Below are 17,438 nucleotides of genomic sequence, written 5' to 3'. Positions count from 1 at the left end.
AACAGAAACAGGAACTCAACAAGAGTAAAAAAGGCCTACTCATATACTCACACATTCTAAACATGCGACATGACCACAGATGTTAAGGCGTGAATAAAATAATCTTAACAAAAAAAAAAAAAAAAAAAAAAAAGATGCACAGTAAGGTTAACATAAAAATTATCTTCGTACACAATCAACTCTATTAATTTGGAGTGATTTATTAAAGGATGCATTGAAGACTAATTTAGAAAAATGTTAAACGAATTATCCTTGCACCAAAAATGGATGTTCTCTGAACCAAATGATCATATTTTAATTATCTGCATGTAATAACAATTAAGAAACATGTTAAAAAATTATCATTGCACCAAATGAGTGGTCTCTGGATCAAAATGATCGCATTTTAATTATTTAAATACAATTTAAATTAAGTAACATATTAAACGATATATCCTTCTATCAAACACGAATGTTCCCTGGACCAGATGTCCTATTTTAATTATGTAATTACTTTAAATTTATTTCTAACAAGTGCAGCGGAGCGCACGGGTACGGCTAGTTCTTTTATATTTTTGTTATGTAAGGATGTTTCCTTTCTCGATGTGAACATTCTTTTGTTAATTGTTGACATTGTTAGTTTTTGTTTGAGAATGATCAAGAATAAAGAAAGGTTGAATACAGAACATATTTGTCTTGTAATGAAGAATATTACATTGGCGACGAGGAAAACTACATATTAGAAAAGTGTGTGTGTATGTATATATGCATGTATGTATGCATGCATGCCGAAGTTTGCATATTTAACCTTCATAACAGGAGAAAAACATAGGCTACATTAAAATTGTGCAAATGGACGTTAAGTTAATTAAAAAATAAAAAATAGAAATAAATACGATCAAACATTCATGTATAATATTAAAATGCAATCTTCTGTAGTCAATTGTTATTTATTATTGTCTGCTGCATTCAACATCGACGTTCACGAAGCCATGGAAATTATAACATGAAATTAAATAATAACACTGTTGATACACATAATGAAGGCTCATGTAGTCCAGGACTGTATTATGAATTTCCCGATGCAGTTGTAGATAGTGAGCAGACTGTGTTTTATCCAACAGAATTTTTTAATTTTTCGAAACCACAAGGATTGTTACCATATAATTTAATACTTAATATTGAATTACCACCAGTACTACTGCCAAATATTAACCCACCAAAATTATTAAATGAAACAAGAATTGGTGTGAAAAACTCATTCAAAACGTAGTAATAGAAGTAACAATATTAACTGGCAAACGAAAGGAGATGTTTTTATCCCACATATTCCTATGATACCCACTAACATGCCTTTCGATTTTAAGTAACAGCAATTTCCGTGCGACTAGCATTTGTAATGGCCATATTAAAATTAAGCTCAAGGACAGTCGCTCAAAGTTGCAGACATTAACTTAAAAACCCCGTATTTTTCACATTCTCAACTATATTTTATACAAAGAAGTAGGAGAAAAAATATTTTGTGCGAGATCGTGCGTACTTGCTTGTTTTCTGCACAGAACCAATACGCGGTAAGTGTGAAATACCACATTCAGTATTCCCAACGTAACACACATAACAATTTCCCTCTTCTTACTGTTTAAGCGCAACATTCATTTTACTGCTTTAGGCTTTTAACATATTATCTTTAGAGACATTTAACATAGTAATAATTATAAATTGGAAACTTACCACTGCAATTTCACCTAAATTGCAATGTTAATTATTGTTTTTAAATATTTGTAAAAATTAAGTAAAGTCTACTCCACGAAACTTATTGCATTCCTGATACAAGTAACATTAAGGAAGCCGTGAAAAAGTCAACAAGATTCCAGATGCCGATGTTATTACTGCAATATGTTATATAAATAATATTGTTAAAATATTAAAATGAAAAATAAATCATTACATAACCTTACCGTTTGTTTTAAGTTCGCATTTATAGACTGGGGGAAAAAAAAAAGACAGACATATATCACGGCCTGCTGGAGTATAGTAAACACAGAAAACATTTTATAGCAACAATGTTGAAGAAAGATATTTTGGTGTTCCGAAGTTTCCGTCATTAAACAGAAACCAACATGGAGATTTCATTGCAACTAATTAGAAATTCGTCTTTCAGGTATGTAATAAACGATCTTCGCACAAAATAATGTACGATACACGAGCAGTATGTTTGTTTTCATGTTCTCGGAAATTAAAAAAGCTCAACTACGTTTCGCTTTTTCAATCTTTTCCTCGAACATGAAAACTCAACATACCACTCTTGTAACGTATATTACTATTACACACATCAAAAAGCAATTCAGTAATACTTTTGTCATATTGCTAATGTAGTATGTGAATATATGTAAGGCGACTAAAAATAACACTGTATTAATTCTAAAATATACGTCTCTCAAAATATTGTTGTTCATGTCCGAAAATGTGTTACTGTGAAATTCTAACTGTATAATCACGTTGTCAGTGTAGTATGTTATGTACTGTAGAAATAGTCTCATAATTTCTAAACACACAAAAAAAAACAGTATACGTCTCTCAGAATATTAGTCTTTATGTTAAAAAATGACTTATTGCGAGTTTATATTGTATCTGTATTCTGTGTATAAAATAAAAATTAATATAATATGTTCTGAATTTGTGAGATACAGTTTCTCAAGTCATATAAGAAAATAGGTGGACAGTGGTCAAGGGGTAAAAACTCTTCCAATATAAATTAAATTATATACGTATATATTGATTCTATGGTATGACTGATAGAGAGATAAATTTTGGCTCTCAATGACACCCCAACGGGTTCAGACTGGGAACAAGGAAATTCTCTGTTTATCGTCAGCTGTCTCTGAAATTCAAGTGAAAGTACACACAGACATAAAATTACGTGAAATGCATAGCTTCAGATCAATGTACAGATCTTATAATTATTTTATCTCTGCCTCTGTGCAACGTCACATTTGTGGGGGAGAAAAAGAGACGGCAGAAAGATTGTAATGCTTTTTAATACGTTGACTCCCATGACTAAGCTAAGCCACTTGAAATTTAACAGTCACTGACTGGCAGAGATAAAATGTAAAGTCATTTAACAGTCACTGACCAGCAGAGATAAAATGTAAGATCTGTAGAACATTGATACAATGCTAAGTGGGCCTATAGGGACCGAGGGGTGTGTTTTTGTTTTTTGAACTTCAAGACAATGCTAACTCATTTAAAGTTTGTGTGATTGTAGTCTATATAGGCCTATATATATATATATATATATATATATATATATATATATATATATATATATATATATGTGTGTGTGTGTGTGTGTGTGTGTGTGTGTGTGTTTGGTTTTACTTCATTTATAGTTTGATTTTTTTATTATTTTATTTGTATTTCTGGTGATGTGGAAGAGAAGGAATGATGGCCTTAACTACGCCAGAATAAAAAAAAACGCGCGCGCGCACACGCACACGCACGCACGCACACACACACCACACACACACACACCACACACACACACACACACACACAGAGAGAGAGAGAGATACAGTAAGTAAGGCACGTGATGAAATGTTTTCTTTTGTTCCCTGATCTGCAGTTGTTTTAAATTGAATTAATTCTTTCAGGCATTTGGCTAAGAAGTTCATTAATCCATGTTAAGTGACGCAGTATGTAAAGATTCATCTTTATGGACGAGGAAAGCTTATTAAAGACAATTCGTTTTGGTTGTCTATAGTTGAGTTTCTGAGGTTTCCGAAAAGTCTAACAACCAATTTAATTAAAAAAAAAAAAAAAAAGAAGGAAAAAGGACAATCTGGGTAATGCTGGGTGCTTTCAGCTAGTTTCATATAATAGTCGAAAATATATTTTCTTTAAATTTTATGGTACATAACTATATGGTATAAATATAAAATGAGGGGAAGAGACTGCAAAGAGGAACAGTAAATGGTGGTAATACTGTTTTAGTTTCCTTTCAGATCTGATAAGGGTCTCAAATTTTTCCACTTCATGTCTTTTGTATTAGATCACGTGATACTGTCACCTGGCATAGGCAAATTAGCAGTTAATATAAATAAATTGTACATAGTATAATATATAACTGAAAATTGTATGAGTACAAAGGATTGACAAAGTACACCCTCTATAAATTTTAAGACTACAGCACTGAGCATATGCTGTGGGATTTATGGTACAAATCCAAGTAGAGAGAGTAATACTACAAGTCGAATACTGATGAATACAGATTCCTCTACCTTGAATTATATTACATTAACATAACTCAGAAAATATACTCTGTAACATAATTAGAATGATATCACGAGCTGTGTGGGTGATGTCCAACAATTATCAGACTGTTCTTTCAAACATTCTCATGTGACTCCGAAGTCTGAATAGTAACACAGTAACTATTTCTTAATGAATAAATGGTGTTATTTATGTAAAGCAGTAGCTATGTACTATAGCGCACTTCATTATGACACTTGTAGTATTCAACCAATGAAAATATAGGTGATAGTCTAGACCACTTTCATTATAGAGGTTACTCAATCAACATTGACATCATGATGTTCACTTATCCGTCAAACATAATGAATTGATCACTGCAGAATTTATTGTCAAACGGTTACATTTAGTAGAATGCCATGATGTCGATTTCTGGATCCGTATGTCAGAAGAAAACAATAATTTAGTTAACGTAGCTCAATATGGCCAGTCCTCCTAGACACAGAATAAATTTTAAGGACTTGCTCTCTTTAATCACTGACAAAAACTAGCCACCCCTAACCTATTACAAGTATTGTGTACAAACCTTGTAGTAGTAGGCCTATTATTAAAAAAAAATCCATGCAATCTTGATCATTCCTGCCATATTAAGCTAAGAAAACTAGAAAATTATCCAATTTTCCTAGAACAGATTAAATACGGGCTTTAGTTAGTAGTTACTTAATGACCTATACTCAATATTTTAACGTAATATTACATATTGTACATGAATTCAGATACACACTGTTATACCTACTTCCATTTCAACATGCTGTATTATTGATTCTGCACATAGGAAGTAAAAATCAATGTTCTGAACAAGAAAGAGTTAAATCGTAACAAGCTAAAGAAAAGTTGTCCTGAGATTGTTCAACAAGAAGTGAAGTTTTTACATTGTAGAGAATTAAGAATTTTTAACTGCGTCTTGAGTTTTGATATCGCCAATATTTTGAAAGTAGGTCTACTTGCAGGTTCCATCATTAAGTCTGGCTAGCTAGACCCCACAGAGTTGGAACTTATTCAAGTTTTGAATGATATCATACATCTCTAATCGTGAAATCTGAAAGTAATGCTGAAACATTTGATATTAAACGTGGTTAAGGTTCAATATGTATGCGCCACTAGAAAACAATCCTAAAATACCTTGAAAATCGCTAGAATTTATAGTTTGGAATAGTGTAAATAGGATGTGTTCACACTCACCCAGCCCGCCCGAAATACATACCTTACTTGTGTACGAAATTCGTCATGCATGAATGAAGAAGACAGCCATATTTTCTTAATGTGACGTAATATGAGGAAGAGAATGATGGTATTTTCACAGTGTCATCAACTGTGGAGAATGGCGTGCGCCGAATGTGATATGAACCTAACCTCTCACATACTACAAACATAATCTAATCTAACCTAACATCACATTATACACCTAACCTAACCTAACCTATCACATAATGCTATAGTTTGACAACTTCAAGTGAAACCCCGTAAAACACGTCAACTTCTGGAATCTCTCTCTTTCTTTCTTCTCTCTCCCTTGCTCCGCGTCATTCAGTCATCAATCACCACGCAAGTATCTGAGAGGGTGTGTGTGTGGGCATTGCAACCAATAGAAGAACCACTCTCCAATATTACCATAATAATGGATTCTTTATTTTTGCCTCGACTGTCGGCTAGGAAGGTTCCATTATGCTAGCATTGCAGACAACTAGTCAACCTTTTAATACTTTTGTTAGCAGGTTTGACAAACTGTGAGTGGACCTGCAAGTACAATACAACTGTGATCACAATGTTGCTGATTTCAGTCTAGCTGATTGTGACTTATGTTGTGTCCGTGCGTGCGTGCGTGTATAAAAGTTCCTAAGCTACAGTATTATCAAATGCTAGCTGTACCCATGCGCTCCGCTGCACTTATTAGAAGAAAAATATATGTATAAAGTAATTACATAATTAAAATAGAACATTGGGTCCAGGGAACATTCGTGTTTGATAGAAGAATAAATCGTTTAATACGCTACTTAATTTAAATTGTATTTAAATAATTAAAATGCTATCATTTTGGTCCAGAGAGCACTCATTTGGTACAAATATAATTCGTTTAACATTTTTCTAAATTAGTCTTGAATGCATCCTTTAATAAATCACTCCAAATTAATAGAGTTGAATGTGTAAAATGTAAGAATTCACGATCTCCTATGCACTACTGCATAAACTTATTTTTCTTCCTACTAAAAAATTTAATATTTTTCACATAGCAGTTAAGGAACAACGACACTATAATCTGAAGCGGCAGTGGAAATGTATTGTATTGTTATTTTAAAACTCTTGTATATCCTTAAATATCAGTCCTATCAAAATTTTGCCTGGTATAAAACTTATCGGAAATCATTTTTAAAGAAACTTTTGTTATGTAATATTTTTTACAAAAATCAATAATAAGCGAGATATTTCGGTTTATTTAATTCAGGCCCCCTTATAACCCCCCTTTTAAATAAAGTATTTTTAATGCCATATAGCCTAAAATCTAAGTTACAACGAACTTAATTTATATTCCAATTTTCATCGAAATCCGTTCAGCCATTTCGCGTGAAAAGGTAACAAACATCCAGACAGACAGACAGACAGACTTAAATATCAGTCCTATCAAAATTTTGCCTGGAATAAAACTGATCGGAAATCATTTTTAAAGAAATTTTTGTCATGTAACATTTTTCACAAAAACCAATAATAAGCGAGATATTTCGGTTTATTTAATTCAGGCCCCCTTATAACCCCCCTTTTAAATAAAGTATTTTGAATGCCATATAGCCCAAAATCTAAGTTACAACGAACTGAATTTATGTTCCAATTTTCATCGAAATCCGTTCAGCCATTATCGCGTGAAAAGGTAACAAACATCCAGACAGACAGACAGACATACAAACAAAAATTAAAAAAAAAGCGATTTTCGGTTCCAGGTTGATTAATTATACATGTTAACTCCAATTATTTTTGGAAAAGCGAAAATTACCAGAAAAATTTCGCTTACAGATTTATTATTAGTATAGATTTGATTCACATTGATGGAGACAGGCAAGAATAAAGTTGTACATAGTGAAGGAAGAAGTACTGTTGCCAAGGTAATTGAGTTTTTTAATCTGAGAAGAACTAGGAATTCATTTAATTTGCCACTGTATCAAGCAACAAAACGAGCTGCAACACCAAATGGAAAATTGGAATCATTCATTAATAGAATTAGAAGAGAAACGAAAGTAGCCGACAGTAACCAAACCAAATTATCCACACTGGGTAAAAACCGAAAAGTGAGCAAAAAATCATGGTGCATTATAACGAGAAAAATACAAGAGTACTACCTACACACTAAAAATGAAGTACCTACATTAAAGAAACTCCACACTACACTGCAAGATGAAATAGGTTATTATTATAATAATAATAATAATAATAATAATAATAATAATAATAATAATAATTATTATTATTATTATTATTATTATTATTATTTATTTATTTAATCTGGCAGAGCTAAGGCCAGTAGGCCTTCTCTTCCGCCCAGCCAGACTCTAATTCTAATTAAATACATTTGCTTACATAGTTATTAAATTAATATCTAGATTGTAAATAAATTGTAAATTGTAAAATTGTAAATTGTAATTGTAAAAGATCAGCGTTTCTCAAAGTGTGTTCCCCGGAACCCCGAGGTTCTGTAAGGAACTCTTAGGGGTTCCGCCAATTCCTTATGTGAAATTATTTACTTTTTAATCTCTAAAATATAATGTTATTAAAACATGAAAAAAGAATAAGGACAGAACTATAACTGTTTATTCAATCATTCTATTGGCAATTATCAGGACAACAAAGGGTACCGTTTACGGCAATCCGATCACAAATGCACATTGTTGAAATAATAATAAGTGCTCTTAAAGTAACTTAAGTGTCCAATAATAATGTGCACAGGTGTAAATTGTATTATGGAATTAGGCGTAATTGAAAATTTTGTGAAGGATATTTCGCAGAGTTGTTTTGACGTTCCTTCAAAAAAGCACAGGAAACTTCTTCTGGAGAGGAAAGATCATTATTTTGAAGTTCAGGGTGAGTTGTGTGTCAATTTAGTGTTTCAAAGTTTATTTAATAATAACAGAAAAAGGTCAAATATTTTAAAGAAAAATTGTGCGAGTTTTGTCATCCCTTCTTCAAAATTATATAAATAGAGGGCGAGACTGATCTTTGCGAGCTACATCATCCTATTTTTAATACAGAGTGATACCGATCCTAACTCTACTTTTTTAATGCAAAGTGACACCGAATCATGGATCGGTAGCTTAAAACAGTATCATTAAAACAATCAACATCCAAGTGTCCCATTACTACTTCAACTATCCCTAAACAAGTATGTGGGTCTGATGAAGGCGAAATGGAAACACCATGTGTACAAAATAGCTGCTCATCTGAAAATTTGAAGGAGCCAACAGCCAAAACACAACATGAACCTGTAATTAAAAAACGTAAATATGAAAGTTACTTTGCCTTGGGTTTCATAAATGCTGAAAATTGCCCTCAATGTGTAACATGTGGCAGAAGTTTACCTAATAGTTTGTTGGCACCTTCAAAATTACGTCGCCATTTTGAAGCAAACCATGCTCAGTTTCATGACAAGAATATTTATTTCTTTGATAGGAAACGTCGTGAATTACTAAATTCTCAAAAGTTCTTAGCTCGGACAGCTTATGGTACAATTGAAAAAGCAACAGAGGCATCTTTCATTGTAAGCTACAGAGTGGCTCAGGCAGGTGAGTCCCACACAGTAGCCGCAAAATTAATAAAACCCTGCGCGATTGACATGGTTAAGTGCATGATCACTGAGAAGGAGACTAAAGAATTATCTTCCGTGCGGTTTTCAAATGACACAGTGGCTCGTTTGCATTCAAGACATGGCAGCTTACTACGTTAAGGAAGAATTAAACTGTCTGTTCAGATCGTGTCAATTTGTACTACAGATAGACAAGTCAAGTGATGTAGCAAATCTAGCAGTTGTACTAGTGTTCGTTCATTACCATTATGAAGATGCTATTGAAGATATGCTATTCTGTAAACTGCTGCCAGCTGCTGTCTGGAATTTTCAGACTTGTTAGTGAGTACTTGGAAGAAAGTCATATACCCTGGGACAGTTGTGTTCATATCTGCAAGGATGGTGCAAAGGCAATGGTTGGGAAAATAGCTGGTGCAGTATCGCACATAAAGTCAGTTGCAAAAAATTGCGAAAGCAATCATTGTATTTTGCACAGTCAAGTTTTGCCCACATCAAAAATGCCACTGTCCCTCAAAAATGTTCTTAATGAAGCAGTAAAAATCGTTAAATTTGTCAAGTCCAGACCACTAAATTCAAGACTCTTCAAAATCACAAAATCATTTGTGAGGACATGGGAAACTTTCATAAGTCTCTGCTTCTCCATACAGATGTGAGATGGCTTTCTCAAAGAAAAAGTTTAAGTAGACTCATCGAACTTAGGGCTGAGGTGATGGCTTTCTTCGTTGATCACCATTTCGAGTTGGACGATCGTTTGAGTGACAAACAATGGCTCTTGACACTTGCCTGTTTAGCTGACATTTTTGTCAAAATGAACGAAGTAAATGTGTCATTGCAGGGGGGAAATGCTAATATATTCACTGCAGTAGATAAAATCTGGGCTTTCAAGAAAAAAATTGCAGTTCTGGATGAGAAGTCCAGCCGACCGTGAATTTGAAATATTTCCTCGAGGAGAACGAAGAATCTCTCCGAGAACTTGATGAAATCAATGAACAATTTGTAAAGCATTTGGGGGATATGTGTCACACTGTAGGGCAGTATTTTCCAGAACAGGAAAGTGAAAACAATTCTCAAAACTTGTGGGTCAAAAATCCATTTGTCATCAAAGAAAAACCTTCTTTCCTCGCTTCTGAAGAATATAAAGCATTACTGGAATTAACGTCTGATTCAGCCCTGCAATCTCAATTTAAGAATGTCCCTGTGATGGATTTTTTTGGCACAGCCCGAGAAGAGAGTACCCGGAGTTATCAAAAAAAGCTATTACAAATCTGCTTCCTTTTGTACTTACCGATGTGAAACTGGGTTTTCTCTGTATATGTCTATCAAAACTAAATACCGAAACAGACTGGATGCAAGTCCAAACATGAGACTTCAGCTTTCCAACATTAAACCTGATAGTAAAGAAATATGGAGGCGTGAACAACAAAAACACTCGTCCCACTGATCTATTAAACAAACAGGTGTTTTTTTCTGAAAAAAATATTAAGTATCTGAATTTTAAATGTCAATTATAAAACGTATTAACAATGCAAGAACACTTAATTTCATTTATGCTTGTTATATATTTACTGATCTTTGCAACAGTAGCAAATAGATTTCAGAAACATTTATAATTTTTAAATACGAATATGTATAATGTGCGAGTTCAAAAAACATGTTAAATGTTAGTGGTAAAAATAAGCCAGGATTACTAATCTTTGTAATACCAGCAATTACAGTCCAACAACATTATTTATAATTTTTAAGTATGTATAGTATGTGACATCAATAAAAATGTGTAATGTTAGTGATAAATTACATTTGGTAATTTAATATTTGTCTGTAATGTACACACATCACTAATATTCTGTTGGGTTCCACAGTTTTATTTTGGGTTTAAAAGGGTTCCGTGGGTAGAAAAGTTTGAGAAACGCTGATCTAGATCATAAAACAACATGAAAGTAAATAATGAAAATTGGATAACTAATGTTAGTGTGGCAATAATAAACATTGGTAAGAAGTAGTTATAATAATAATAATAATAATAATAATAATAATAATAATAATAATAATAATAATAATAAGGGTAGTCGAGAGCACCTCAGACGAGTAACTTATTGCATTCTATAATAATAATAATAATAATAATAATAATCATCATCATCATCATCATCATCATCATCATCATCATCATCATCATCATCATCATCATCATCTTATGCATCCCTCTTACTAAATTTGGCAATGCTGAGTTCATAGTGTTCTCTCCCTTCCTCCCGTGCTTTCTCACTTGCTCATCCCAAGACAGCCAGCACTCATGTAGTAACTCGGTCAGGGTTTCAGTTCGATTTGTCAACCTATACACACCTAATCTATTTTGTTTGCAATGTTGCCATCCATGCTACACCAAGTCAGGAGCCACCTAGTAGATGAAGAGGGATGCATGCCAAGAAGAGGCCAACATAGCAACTCATTTGAACCACTACTCATTTTTACATTCTGCTCCTGAAGTGCATTCTGGTTAAGAATCAATGTGTTAATGCAGTAAACATTCCATATAGCCTATAAGAAGTCAAGTATGTTGCAGCAGTGATAAAATTGCGAAATATTCGTTTACAGTGGCGCGAACATACTGAACTTTCAATTTAAATGTCAGTCATAGCCCAAAATTCCTAATTATTTTTCATAACTCTATCACAACTCTTAACCATTTAGAAGTTTTACTTAATGTGCCTAAGAGTAGTTTGAGCATACAACATTTTGGAAGCAATCGTCTTTTAGCTATTACCAACAGGATATTTTATCAGAAATATTTGCACAATGATTTATTTCTTCATTAATTGATTATTGTGTTTCAAATTTATGCCTATCAGACTGTCATATTGATACCTTTGCGTATACCTCTGATTGAGGTAGCCTACTGGCTGATATATCTATTACATCTCACTTTACGATATGTGTCAGAGGAAGACCAATATTGCTGCATACACCTTAGGTCTGATTATGACAGTGAAATATGTTACTAGTCAGCGATGTATGCAATGGAGGGAGAATGGAATAGATTATCTCCTAGTTTAGTTGCCTCATGAGTGAAGCTTTATTGGAGTCACGAAGTTCCAACTTTGGACTGTTGACTAAACATGCATACCTTTGTGCAATTCGTAATTATTTACTTTAACAGCACTATAGGTTATCCATATTTGGCACACATTAGTAGTGGTGTCTGATTGTGGGGGATCGTGTTTCACTACGTTTTACCCTCTTTTGGTGTGTATATCCGTAAATATTGCAAACTAAAGATGTCGTGTTCTGGACATCCCTCAACTGTTACGGTAAGTTTCGGTAATTATGTAATAAGCATTGGCCAGGCCATCTTCCCGCAATAGAGGTCACAGACCATATATTACCAAATATATGTATACATACCAATATGTTTAGTCAACTGTCTGAACCTCACAAGTGATACCAATATGGCACCATTTATGAGGCAACTAGGCCAGGAAATAATGGAGTAGCCTGGCCAGGTCCTTTCCTCCTCCATTGCATACATCGCCGACTAGGTACATATTACACTAATCAGACGTCAGATGTATACAAACAATTGTTCTTCCTCTCACACATATCGTCAAGTGAGATGTACTGCCTGATAATAGAGGTACATATCAGCCAGAACATCAATCAGAGGCCCGGGCCAGGTCGATGGCATTTAAGTGTGCTTAAATGCGACAGGCTCATGTCAGTAGATTTACTGGCATGTTAAAGAACTCCTACGGGACAAAATTCTGGCACATCCGGCGACACTGATATAACCTCTGCAGTTGCGAGCATCGTTAAATAAAGCATAACTTTTTTTTTTTCAATCAGAGGTACGTACCAATATGTGTTAATTAAATTCTGAATGTTTTCTTGTGATTGAGATATTGTCCACCTCTTTATATTCTAATGGGAAAGTAAGTGCCCTGGATCTCTACTGTGGGAAGATGGTGACCTGGCCAATGTTTACTATAATTACCTAGGTTCTTTTTACTCTTATACAGAGAAAAGACAGAAGTTTGCACCACAGCCTAAGGCTTATTGTGCTTACCACTCCTTTTTGGGGAAATGGTTGTTGAAGTCAGAAGAGTCACTTTGTAGGTATTGTAACTCAGCAATTGATTTCAGCCATATAGGCTCAAGATCCAGTGAAGTCCCACTACAGTGCCTTTTCACTTTCCAAGTAGCATACTACACCTCTTCCAACTGATGTCATCTGTATGCCAGTCACAATACTAATTTTTTTAATTGGTTATTTTACGACGCTATATCAACTACTGTGGTTATCTAGAGTCCTGAATGAACTGAATGTGATAATACCAGCGAAATGGGTCTGGGGTCCAACGCCGAAAATTATCCAGCATTTGCGTTTAAGGGTTGAGAGAAAAATCCGAAAAAACCTCAATCAGACAACTTGTTCCAACCAGAATTTGAATCTGGGCCTGCTCGTTTTATGGTCGGAGAAGGCTAACCGTTATTCCACAGTCGTGGACTGCACCATGTTAGTAGATGCCACTGATAAAATAATGATGAATAATGAAATGGAGAGTGACAATAGAATGATGAAAGGAAACGGGAGAACCCTAAGAAAAACCATCAGAAATCTTAGCTTTGTCAATCACAAATACGACTCTACTTTTGCCAAGATCTGCACACTTATCCCCAGTCATCATAAACCAGTGCTCTCCCAACTGAGCTATCATGGCAACTGTTAGGTTAGGCTCCTTTTTTTTTCTAAATTAAGGGTGTAGCTACCTACTACTAAAGCACTTACGCACAATGGCCCATTGTGCACACCATAAACTGGAAATCAATTCAGAATACCGCAGTATATGACCAGATTTGCAATGCTACTGGGTTTAATTTCCTGAAATTCTTCGGAAGACAGCATGTGTTTCCTGAGATAATGATGCTGATATGGCTTAAACCTGGGTAAACCAGCAAAATGTGGGGTGATGACTCAGTCTCCATCACACATTTCCTAAAAGTAGGTCATGACTAACGCCCCAAATAGGTCTATGTAGGTGCATAATTCAGATGGTAGTGTCTAGTCAGAAGTCTGATTACCCATCTTAAAATTCTCCTTTTCAAAGCTTGGAGTTGTTTAATTGAGTCAGGTTCTGGTTCTCTAATAAGAGGTTTAGCCTGTCTCATGGCTGGTGTAGATCTCCAGATTCTTAGTAGGCCTATTTACCTTTAAACAGGTTCCCCTCCTTGGTGAAAGTAGCGGTGAGGTAGTTCTGGTGATTTCTGAAGTGAAAATCGTTGAATTTATATGTGAAGATGCAGTTGATGGTATATGCAAGGTATAACAAAAGCTTAAACTAACCAAACCTAACCTGTTATAGATTCGTATATGCAAGGTGTAAGTTATAACTGGAGTACGAAAAGAACTAGGCCTATCTCAGCAGATTTCCAGAGTAGTTCTGCATTCTTCACACAGTCTTTAGCAGACTCTGTGCGCCTAGTGCAGCCAGGCTATCAGACCAAAATTTAAATGTTCACGCCTTGGAATGGTTTATTTAAGTTTTCCTGAGCACAAGCAGTTACTAAAGTGTAATTGTTTACCTTAATGGTACTATGGGTTACTCGTATTTGGCTCACATTTTATTGATAGCAAAGAATCGTGGGGATCATGTTCCACTACCCTCCTCCGACATGTGTTTCCGTAAATATTGAAAGTTAAATATTACGTCCATTGGACACCCTTAACCGTCATGGCGGCTCATTGCTTTTGCCATCTCCCTCATGGTATTGAATGAGCTAATGTCCCCAAACCTAGCTACGTTTCCACAAAATTTAAATAACAGTAAACCTAGCCTACCCAACAAAGTGTTTGCGATATTAGCTTGTGCGTTAATTCGACGATTTTATGCTCCATTTTCGAAAGGTAACAGAAAAAAAATTCGGAAACGTATAATTTAGACTGTCACTTATCATAACCTAAACTAACATAACCCTAACTGACCCAAGCAAAACTAGGCTAAACTAAACTAAACTAAACTAAACTAAACTAAGCTAACCTAACCCAAACTAACATAACCACCAGGTTAGCTTGGGTTAGTTTTTTTTTTTTAATTGGGTTACTTTACGACACTGTATCAACATCTCAGGTTATTTAGCGTCTGAATGATATGAAGATGATAATGCTGGTGAAATGAACCCGGGGTCCAACACCGAAAGTTACCTAGCATTTACTCGTATTGGGTTGAGGGAAAACCCCGGAAAAAACCTCAACCAGGTAACTTGCCCCGACCGGAATTCGAACCCGGGCCACCTGGTTTCGCGGCCAGACGCGCTAACCGTTACTCCACAGGTGTGGACAGTTAAGGTTAGTTTATGTTGTTATAAGTTATATTAGGTTACAGTCGAAATTATGTGTTTCCGATTTTTTTTCTATTACCTTTCGAAAACGGTGCATAAATCGTCGTTTGTGAAAAAAAATTGAACATCGTAGGAAAATGTCAGTATACGGATTCCCCACCGACAATTATATCTTAAAATACTAAAAAGAGCAGATTTGTCAGCGTTTGTCTAATGCACATCATCATGCTTACGAAAAGGCACTTTTCAGTGCCAATAATTTATTCTGTGTGAACAAGGTTGGAATTTTGAAGTAAGAGGGAAAGGAAAGAATCCGTGTTCTGAAATTTATCCGTTTTCTACAAAACTGAAACATAAGTTATAACCTATGGCCATACAGATTTCTGAACACATGATTCATGATGAAAACAGATGCGGGATACCAAATCCTAACATTACACGTACAAATACGTGAAAATAAAACTGATTTCACCTTACGAGACGCTGCAGTGATTATCAATTGTAACAGTGAAAATGTCAAATAATTAAAACAGCTTCCTCTGAAACAGCAAATGAATTATAAGGTTACGCCAAACATTTACACAACATTGACTTTAACCAATAACCTGAAACAGGACTCTAAAGTAATAACCTTCACCAAAAGTTAAAACTGACAGGTTTCCTTCAAAACCTTACCTTGATAATCCGTATCTGGGTTTAAATTTTGACGACGAAGACACACAATTAAATATTTCAAAGTTTATTGTAAACATTTTAAAATTAAGTTTATCGATAACTATTCTTTGTTTAATTGCATGTTAAACAGCTGTGAGACCTTGATGTTTTGACAAGCTTAACCACACAAAAACAGCTGGCAAAAAATCAAATCATTCAATGCTTGCACATCACATTTGTTACAATTTCTATGAATTGAAATATGTATATTGTACCTTAAATTAATGAACTGTAAATACGTTGCTTTAATTTTGTATCTGAATTATTACGAAATAGTTTTTGCAAAGTCCATACTTTATTTCTTTAAAAAAAATTACTTGACAAGCACTTTACAATGACAACACTCCCTTTACCTAAAGTCTAAACAATCGAGAGCTCGGCTATTTTCATGTCATTCATAACACTAGCGAAACTACAGCCGTATTCTGGAACTATGTAGGGAGACGACCTCGATGGCTCAGACTGATTGTTGTTGTTTCAAACAATGTGTGAGATAGCAAAGTTCTTGGAGGGTGAAGAAGCAGCAATTGATTATGATCACATAAGTGTTAGTAATATTCCTCTCTTTAATTACGCCAGACCAGTGGCGGCTCGTGGGTATTGAATTCAGGGGGGCTGCATACAAAAATAAACCATGCAACTTATCTTATTTAAATATTAATTCCATGCGCCTTGTCTTGCAGGTTGCAAACTTTTGAATTATCTTATTAAAATCCGATATGTCGTTTAACATTGTCTTTACAATGGAAAACTTAGCTAATGCGGTCATCGTATTTCTAAGATAGGATTTACTCTCTTCAAACACGAAAAGCAACGTTCTGGTTCGGAAATTGTCATTGGTATGGTGATAGCTATGCGTAGTAGTTTCACAACTTCTGAAAATGAGGCCTGCAAGTTCTCAGATAGAAGAAACTGCAATAGCTTGACTGCGTCACTGATATTTCTGAATTATTGTCTGTGATACAACACAGTGAGTTCCGTTTTTAGTTTGTCTTTATCGAACATTAGAAGAAGCTTCACACATACATTTAGGTAATTTTCAGGAAATGAGCTTCTGTAGCATTCAAATTTTTCTTGACACAGAAGAGAAGATAATATCAGATGATCTATGAACTGGAATCGTGTGTTAGCTTGTGTGATAATGAGGTCACATATTTCCATGGCCGCCGCAACCCTTGTCTGAATCCCTTCGACCTTACGACGCTTTTTAGGATTTCCATTTTCACAGATCTCGCTGCTCAACTATGCACTGTTCCGTATTGTCTGTATGACATTAACAAAGCTTGATATGCAGAGTCGGCCTCGGTAGCATAGTCGG

At 34.7% G+C, this 17,438-nt stretch overlaps 1 protein-coding gene across 5 annotated transcripts in view; it reads right to left on the bottom strand.

Annotated features, from left to right (window-relative positions):
* The window catches only part of Atg4a (Autophagy-related 4a), a 64,447-nt gene extending 47,952 nt beyond the window's left edge, over window positions 1–16,495 (bottom strand). For 4 of the 5 annotated variants that reach the window (XR_011331301.1, XR_011331302.1, XR_011331300.1 and 1 more), the window contains exon 1: window positions 16,336–16,495. The gene's annotated coding sequence lies outside the window, so the exon portion shown is untranslated. The other variant, XM_069820949.1, reaches the window with a different exon arrangement.
* Window positions 16,496–17,438: the final 943 nt, after the last annotated feature.

The sequence above is a fragment of the Periplaneta americana genome, chromosome 3, assembly GCF_040183065.1.
Source record: "Periplaneta americana isolate PAMFEO1 chromosome 3, P.americana_PAMFEO1_priV1, whole genome shotgun sequence".
NCBI lineage: Eukaryota > Metazoa > Arthropoda > Insecta > Blattodea > Blattidae > Periplaneta > Periplaneta americana.
The sequence above is the reverse complement of the archived record's forward strand: the minus strand, read 5'-3'. Positions and strand labels throughout refer to the sequence as shown.